The sequence below is a fragment of the Macaca mulatta genome, chromosome 10 (assembly GCF_049350105.2).
Source record: "Macaca mulatta isolate MMU2019108-1 chromosome 10, T2T-MMU8v2.0, whole genome shotgun sequence".
Lineage (NCBI taxonomy): Eukaryota > Metazoa > Chordata > Mammalia > Primates > Cercopithecidae > Macaca > Macaca mulatta.
In genome coordinates, this window is record NC_133415.1 from 28,744,637 (window position 1) to 28,753,903 (window position 9,267).

The window sequence follows — 9,267 nt, forward strand, 5'->3', positions numbered from 1 at the left end:
CTCTGCTTTTCTGCATCACCGATCTCAGGGTCACTGAGCAACAGCCCTGCTGCTGGGGTGGGGAGAAAGGGTGGCGTGTCTATCCAAAAGGGAGGGACAAAGGTCACACTGACCTTCCCCCAGGTGTTCCTTGGGGAAATCCCCCATGGAGTCTAAGATATGGGGGTCCTGGGTCCATCCCTGTGGGCTGGGGAGTTAAAGGAGGCCTCCAGGGAGCAGGCCCTCACAGCTGGGCAGCGCTTGGGCTCCTTGAGAAGGGGAGCTGCGAAGGAGCAGGTTGGGAGCCCCAGGAGGAGCAAAGCTTTACATGGAGCCCCACAGCAAGCTCACGTCGAGCCCGGGCTGCCAGCCTTGCCACCAGAGCCCTCTGGGCGGGGGACAAGGCTGCACAGACCAGAGGCAGGGGCCACAGTGACTAAGTGGGAGGATTTGGTGCCTGCCTCCCACAGGGTACAGTGCTGCCTGCCACCCCCAGTACCCAGTCCCAGGCCTCCTGTACTTGGCGAAGGGCAGCTCTGTGGGGTTAGGAGACACAGCAGGCCACAAAGTGCCTGTGTGTTCCCTCTAGGCCTTGGGGGTCCCCCATGTGGGAGAGCATGCGGGGGGTGGAGGTGGGCATAGCCAGCAGCAGGGGGCCTTAGTCCTAGGGCTGTCCCTGGCAGGGGGAACCATGTCCATTCCTCCCCAAGCACCATCAGGGTGGGCTCCCAACCAGAAGCCTGATGCCACAGTCACCCTCAGCCCTGTGTGAGGAGTTACAGTTCAGCCCAACCAGGAGACAGGCAGGGCAGGCGGGAAAGGAATTTAGAGATGTCCGGGGGGATACTGAGGCCCAGAGTAGGGAAATCATGTGCTGAGCCAGGAGGTAAGGTCTGGGGGCAGTGGGCCCCTGCTAGAGGAGGAGAAACTCAGCAGCAGAGGGAGGCTCCAAGGCTAAGGAGGAGGCAGGGGTCCTCCTGGGCCTACACACCCCAACCCACCAGCTCTGACTTTTCCTCACAGCCACGGCCCACAGAGGACTGTGAGCGGCATATCCATCCGCCGTGGTGCACAGATTCCAGCACATTCCCAGGCTGGCTGGATGCATAACAGCCTCTCAGGGCAGAAGGAGATGGTCAAGGAGGGTGAGGGCAGGACGGTGTTGGGTCCCAGGACTGGGATGGAGGCAGTGAGGAAAAGGATCTTCCTTAGGCCCCACTGATCTCACTGCTTTAGGTGGACTTTTCACCCAAAGGCTTTGGAGAGACTGGAGATGTCACGCTTCAGCCCTGCTCTGCTCCTGACTTGCGTGGGACCTGGCCAGGCCTTTCCCTTTTCGGGGTTTCTGCTCCCTCCCCATTGTTAAATAGGACTTTCAGCTCTCAGCACTCCATCGGGGTCCAGCCCCCTCCCAGCTCTCCTTGTTTTAGGGACTGGCCCTGCCCAGCAGCTCAGAAGCCATAGAGGCATTTCCCTATGCCCCTACTCTGGAACAGGGGGTTCAGGCTCCCCAGAGTGAGGCAAAATGGGGTAGATGGTGGGAGGGGCCAGCAGAGAGGATTATGAGAAAATGAAAGCTCAAACCAACATGCACTTATTCTGTGAGCAAGCTATTATTTAAATCAAAACTATGAGAGCCCACCCTGGGCCAGGCAGGCTGATAAACCTGTCACATAAGCAGACATCTGAGCTCTCCCTGAAACTCCTGCTGGAGAAATGCCAAGCTCTCCGGTCCCTTGTGCCCTGCTTTCTGCCCACCCCTGGCCCTAAGCCAGCCCACAAACCCTCCACCGTCACTGAGAGATTCCTACCAGGATGGTGCACAAGGACCTGAGCTGGTGTCCTAGGCAAGCTCTGCAGGAATCCAGGCGGCGGCAGATGGTTTCAGTCTCTGCCTCTTGGACAGAAGCACACGACGTAGTAGCGGAGCCAGAGCCTGAAACGGATCAAGTGGGGAAGGCTGGCCTCACTGCCATGCAGGTGTTCACAGCTTTCACGGAGCCTTCATGACCACCAGCAAGGCCGTCCAGGGCAGGGCCACCAAGTTCCAGGAAGTGGCAGCTTGTGGCTCATGCAGCCTGGTGAGGCAGAGAGCTCTGGCCAGGACAGCTCCAGCCGAAGCTCTAAACAGAGGAGGAAGCAGGTGGGCTGTAGTAAGGCCGGTCCTCACACAGGCCTAGTCTAGGAGGCAGACAGGCCTGGCCTTGGTCCCAGCCTGTCACTTGCTGGTGATGTGGTCCTCTCACAGCCTGTTCCCTCATCTTAGGAACGAGGTACACCAAGCCTCCCATTATCTCACTGGAGTGAAGATGACGTAAGTTTTGGAAAGTGTCTACCGCATTGAGGGGAGGAGGGCAGGCACTCTTCAATGTCAGCAGGGCCTCCACCCAGGGCTCTCTGGGTGGCAATGGCAGGAACCCAAACCTTTGGGACTAGGCCAGAGATTAAGCCATTTTTTAATTCAACAAGCACTTCCATAGCCTCCCTTGGGCTAGGTACTGTTCTGATGGCCTTATACTCCTTTAATTCTCTTCTCATTTGAAGAAGGTAGGTGCTCTGTTTTCCAGGTAAGTCGACTGAGGCAGAAGGAGGTTAAGAAAGGGGACTTGTCAGTCGGGTGGCATGGCTCACGCCTGTAATACCAGCACTTTGGGAGGCCAAGGCGCTGGATCACCTGAGGTCAGAAGTTCAAGACCAGGCTGGCCAACATGGTGAAACCCCACTCTACTAAAAATAGAAGGAAAAAAAAATTAACCAGGCATGTTGGTGAGCGCCTGTAATCCCAGCTACTTGGGAGGCTGAGGCAGGAGAATTGCTTGAACCTGGAGGGTAGAAGTGGCAGTGAGCTGAGATCGCGCCATTGCACCACAGCCTGGGTGATGGAGCAAGACTCTGTCTCTCAAAAGAAAAAAAAGGGGATTTCTTGTCCAACTTCAAAGAGCCAGAAACCAGAGGAGCCAGGATGTAAGTCTAGGTGGCCTGATGTCAGTCTGTGACGTTAATGCCTGCATGCTGCTCCCTCACCTGCAGCCATTTCAGGGACTGTCACTGAGGCTGCTCAGCCCCAGGATTCACCTACATGAGCAAGCCCCTTCCAAAGAGGCCATTTGAAGCAGGAGAACCATCATGGTCCTCCTGTGGGGAACAGACCTCTAGCCTCATTGTCCCTGGAGCAAAGCCAGTCAGGACCTCCCTGGACCTCACTTTCCTGATCTGCAGCTAGTTGGTGGAAGGAGCCATGATGATTTAGGCTTTGCCCTCCCACAGGATTGTAAGAGACTAGCGAGGAGTGGGTTTGGAAGTACTTCCCAGGCTGAAGAAAACCCAGGCGGCCCAGGCCCAGGAGTGCGGCATCCATACCCAGCTCTTGCAGTCTGCCTTCAGCTCCCTGGGACTGAGACTCCTCACACCTCAACCTGCCTTGCAGGGATGCTGAGAACATCAAAAGCAAATATGTAGAAAAGATACTGTACTCCACAGGCCCAATGTGACCAAGACTTGGGAACTTCTTTTCTGTCCTACAAGGGAGGATATTTGAGTGCAAATAATTTGCTTTAGGACATGAGCCTGCAGGAAAGGTCAGCCTCTGCAGACGGTCTTCATCTCGAGAATCCAGAGTATTGGGCAACTGATCCTAGCTGCTGCTATCAACCCAGCATGGAGGTTTTTCTCTGGGACCTGGAAAGAAAGGAAAATGCACTTCTTCCACTTACAGCTAGCTGCCAATCACCCGTGAAAACCAGTATTTTCTTTTCCAACTATGCACTATACACATACACACATATATATATAATTTTTTTTTTTTGACACTCTTACTCTGTTGCCCAGGCTGGCATGATCTCCGCTCACTGCAACCTCCGCCCCGCCAGGTTCAAGGCATTCTCCTGTCTTAGGCGCCTGAGTAGCTGGGACTACAGAAGCCCGCCACCATGCCTGGCTAATTTTTGTATTTTTGGTAGAGACGGGGTTTCACCATATTGGCCAGGCTGGTCTTGAACTCCTGACCTTGTGATCTGCCCACCTTGGCTTCCCAGAGTGCTGGGATTATAGGCGTGAGCCTTTGTGCTCGGGTTTTTTTTTTTTTTTTTGAGATGGGAGTCTCCCTCTGTCACTCAAGCTGGAATGCAGTGGCACGATCTTGGCTCACTGCAAACTGCACCTCCTGGGTTAATGCCATTCTCCTGCTTCAGCCTCCCAAGTAGCTGGGACTACAGGTGCCCGCCACCACGCCCGGCTAATTTTTTGTATTTTTAGTAGAGACAGTGTTTCACTGTGTTAGCCAGGATGGTCTTGATCTCCCGACCTCGTGATCCACCGGCCTCAGCCTCCCAAAGTGCTGGGATTACAGGTGTGAGCCACCGCGCCCAGCCTCAGCTTGTTTTTTAAAAATATTTTATTTTTTAAAATAACCCTTGAGGTATAATTGAAACACAGAAAGTAGACACTCCAAGCATTACACAAGATTACAATGTGCAATATGATAGATTTTGCACATGTATGCATCTATAAAACCACTAACACAATCATGATAGTAAATGTACCTGTCAACCCCAAAAGTTTCCTCATGACTCTTGGTAATCCCTCCCTCCCGCCTCTCCATGTCCACCGCCATCCAAAAGCAACCATTGATCTGCTTTCTGTTTTTACGTTTGCATTTTCTAGATTTTGGGATATATGCAATCATATAGGATATACTTTTTTTTTTTTTTTTTGAGGTGAAGTCTCACTTTGTCACCCACACACGGGAGTGCAGTCTCAGCTCACTGCAACCTCCCCCTCTGAGATTCAAGCGGTTATCCTGCCTCGGCCTCCCAGGTATCTGAGACTACAGACGCATACCACCAAGCCCAGCTAATTTTTGTATTTTTAGTAGATACGGGGTTTCACCATGTTGGCCACGTTGGTCTTGAACTCCTGACCTCAAGTGATCTGCCCGCCTCAGCCTCCCAAAGTGCTGGGATTACAGGCGTGAGCCATTGCACCCAGCCAGATGTACTCTTTTCTATATGGCTTTTCACTTAGCATAATTATTTTGAGACTCATTCACGTGTACCAGTAGTTCCTTTTTATTGCCGAGTATTCCGCTGGACGGTGTGTCACAATTTATCCATTCATCTGCTGATGGACGTTTGAGTTGTTTCCAGTTTTTGGCTATTACAAATAAAGCTGCTATGAAAATTCATGCATAAATTTTTACATGGACACATATTTCCTTTTCTCTTGGGTAAATACCTGGGAGTGGAATACGGGATCATAAGGTAGATGTCTTTTTAATGTTTTAAGAAACCATCAAACTGTCTTCCAAAGTGGTGGTGCAGTTTTACATCCCCATCAGCAGTGTTTGGGAGTTCTTATTGCTTTACATCTTCAACAGCACATAGCATGGTGAGTTTTTTAAACATTAGCCATTCTTCTGGGTGTCTAGCAGTATCTCTCTGGCTTTAATTTGGCATTTCCCTAATGACTAATGATGTTGAACATCTTTTCATGTGCATGTTTGCCATCTGTATCTTCTCAACTCTGTTCACATTTTTTCCCCATGTTTTATTATTGAGCTTTGTGAATTCTTTATTTTTTAAGACAGAGTTTCGCTCTTGTTGCCCAGGCTGGAGTGCAATGAAGCAATCTCGGCTCACCAAACCTCCGCCTCCTGGCTTCAAGTGATTCTCCTGCCTCAGCCTTTCTGAGTAGCTGGGGTTACAGGCATGAGCCACCACGCCGGACTAATTTTGTATTTTTAGTAGAGACAGGATTTCATGTTGCTGGTCTCGAACTCCTGACCTCAGGTGATCTGGCCACCTCGGCCTCCCAAAATGCTGGGATTACAGGCGTGAGCCATGGTGCCCAGCCACAAATTCTATATTCTGGATACACGTTTTTTATCAGACTTAGCTTTGCCAAAATTTCGTGGTTACTGGTCTTTTGTCTTAACAGTGTCTTTGGAAAGCAGTTTTTTATTTTGGTGGTCTAATATATTTCGTCTTTCATGGATGGTACTTTGGTATTATATCTACATTTTTGCTTAACCCAAGGTTTAGGGTTATATTTTTTCTAGAAGTTTTATAGTTTTAGTTTTAAGGTTGATGATCCATTTGGAATTAATTTTTTTGTATGGTATGAGGTATAGACCCACGTTTTGGGGGATTTTTGCATATGGATATTCAATTGTTCTGGCACCATTTGTTGAAAATGCTATCCTTTCTCTAGTACATTACCTTTGTGCCTTTGAAAAAACTCATTTTGTAGACATGTGTGGATTTGTTTTCAGACTCTTTCTCTGTTCCTTTGATCTATTTGCTTAACTTGATGAAATACCATGCTGTTTTGATGAGTACAGCTCTATAATAATTCTTGAAATCAGGGAGTCTTCTTTTAAAATCTGCTCACCTTTTAAAATATAGTTATAACTTTTAATGTCCTTCTTTGCTAATGCTAACATCTGTGTAGTTTTGGATCTCTTGATTAATCTCATTATGTGCTGTGCTTTCCTGCATCTTTGTATGCCTCCTAATCTCTGACTGGATGCCAGACATAATGAATTTTACTGTGTAGAGTACTGGACATTTTTATATTCCTATAAATCTTTTTGAGTCTTGTTCTCAGATATATTTAATTGGTTCGAAAAAACAGTTTGATGTTTTAATGTGTTGTTTTTATGACTTGTTAGGCAGGTCCGGTGCTGTCTTGGGCTAATTATTCCTCATTTACCAGGCAAGACCTTCCTGGATATTTGTATTAATCATGCCTTTTGTTTTCTGTTTTATGTTGCTTTGGTATTCTTGGGCCTTGCTAATCCTGGAGGCTGCTCCTCCTAGGGTTAGCTAATTCCTAGAGATAACAACTTGCTGGCAGCGTCTTTCATACACAAACTAATCCAAAATCCATACCCCCAACTGCCTCCTTTATCTAATTCTCATACACTAAGCCAGTATTTCCTTTGCCCTCAATCACCTCAGGGTGAGGTACTTGACAAGAGACCACTTATAAACCAGTTGAAAATTATTCAGACTATCCAATCCTAAACTTGCTCAAACTTGCCTACTCTGCCTCACTCATTCCTTCTTGAGAAAACTACAATAAAGGCTCTGGATATTGCTCTACCATTGCTCTTTCAGCCTCCTGACTCAGGCTAGTGTTTCCCAATATGGCCCATGTAACGTGGTTTGCCCCCTTCTTTGAGAACTGTAATACATTCTTTCAAGGAAGCTGTCTCCGGGTCTTACTATACTTGATTAAAACAAAATCAGATATGGTACATCTTAAAATAACACTGTACTCCATATCCTGTGAATTTTTTGTCTGGTAGGAAAAGGTTTCTTCTCAGCCCAGCATGATGCCAAGCACTGTTCCTATTCTTTATGGGTCTTCCCCAGCCTGTTAACTTCCTCACATTGGTGTGCTGATCAGTATTCTGCTGAATATTCAAAAGGGACCCGCTGCAGATCTCTTGGGTTCTCCATGCGACTTTCTTCTCTGGTATTCTGTCCTATAATTCTAGCTGCTGGGTGGCTTCTCTGAACTCTTAGCTCTCATTTCTCAATGCAGGCAGGCTGGTAGGTCAGCTTCAGTCCCCTTCCCTGTGCTACAGCTTGGAGACTCTTGTAAGGCAGTGAGCTGGGACAATTGTACAACTCCACTTATTTATTTCTCCTTTCCCAGGGATTATTCTCCTTCAACGTCTGATGTCTTGAAAACCATTGTGTCTTTTTTTTTTTTGAGACAGAGTCTCGCTGTGTCGCCCAGGCTGGAGTGCAGTGGCGCGATCTCGGCTCACTGCAAGCTCCACCACCTGGGTTCACGCCATTCTCCCGCCTCAGCCTCCGAGCAGCTGGGACTATAGGCGCCCGCCACCACACCCGGCTAGTTTTTTGTATTTTTAGTAGAGACAGGGTTTCACCATGTTAGCCAGGATGGTCTCGATCTCCTGACCTCGTGATCCACCCGCCTCGGCCTCCCAAAGTGCTGGGATTACAGGCTTGAGCCACTGTGCCCGGCCAAAACCATTGTTTCATATTATTTTGTGTGTGTTTTTTTCAGGCACAATGATAAATCAATTACTTTCATCTTGGCTAGTGGCAGAAAAACTCCTGTATGCTTTATTTTGATAGTTTTTTAAAGTTATGGTTCTACCAGTGTAGAAGCTGGGATAGTATCAGTTAAGTGAGTCCACATCCACCCTTGTACAGATAACCAACCAGAGGCTGGGAGAGGTGGTCACGGTGGCACTCAGAACCGGAATTCATGTCTTTGTTTTATCTTTTTCTTTTTGAGATGGAGTCTTGCTCTGTCACCCAGGTTGGAGTGCAGTGGCACAATCTCAGCTCACTGCAAGCTCCGCCTCCTGGGTTAAAGCAATTCTCTGCCTCAGCCTCCTGAGTAGCTGGGATTACAGGCACCTGCCCCCACACCTGGCTAACTTTTGTATTTTTAGTAGAGACAGGGTTACATCATCTTGGCCAGGCTGGTCTTGAACTCCTAACCTCGTGATCCACCTGCCTCGGCTTCCCAAAGTGCTGGGATTACAGGCGTGAGCCACTGTGCCCTGCCCAGAATTCATGTTAAATACAGGTCTAATTACCTTTATGACTATCCTTTAGTCTATACCTTCTTTAAATTCGAGTTCTTTTTTTTTCTTTCTGAGACAGAGTCCTGCTCTGTTGCCCAGGCTGGAGTGCAGTGGTGCGATCTCGGCTCACTGCAACCTCCACCTCCTGGGTTTAAGCAATTCTCCTGCCTCAGCCTCCCCAGTAACTGAGATTACAGGCATGTGCCACCGCACCCGGCTAATTTCTGTATTTTTAGTAGAGATGGCGTTTTGTCATGTCGGCCATGCTGGTCTTGAACGCCTGACTTCAGGTGATCTGCCCACCTCAGCCTTCCAAAGTGCTGGGATTACAGGCATAAGCCACCACCCCCGGCCTTATTCTTCATTTTAAAGTAACATATTTTCAAAGAAAAAACGCAAAAACATGCTTAAATATTCATATTTCCACATGACTTGACTTCCCCAATCTTGGCAAAAAAGTTGGAAGCTTATTCTCCAGAGGGGGTTAGAAAGTTTCTGGACTAGGAGCCCTCTCAGAAACCTAGAGGATGAATGAACTGAATGTGGACATACTAGAATGCTGAAACTCTCAGCTCTCCTCCCCAACAGAGCTCTCAATCCATCAGCTCAGAGTAAACCCTCCTGATGTGAGACCAAAAGTTTCTCCAAGAGATCCTGTCCAGCCCAGAGCAAAGTTCTAGAAATAAAGACACTGGGGATTTCCCCAAAGAAGCTCAATGAGA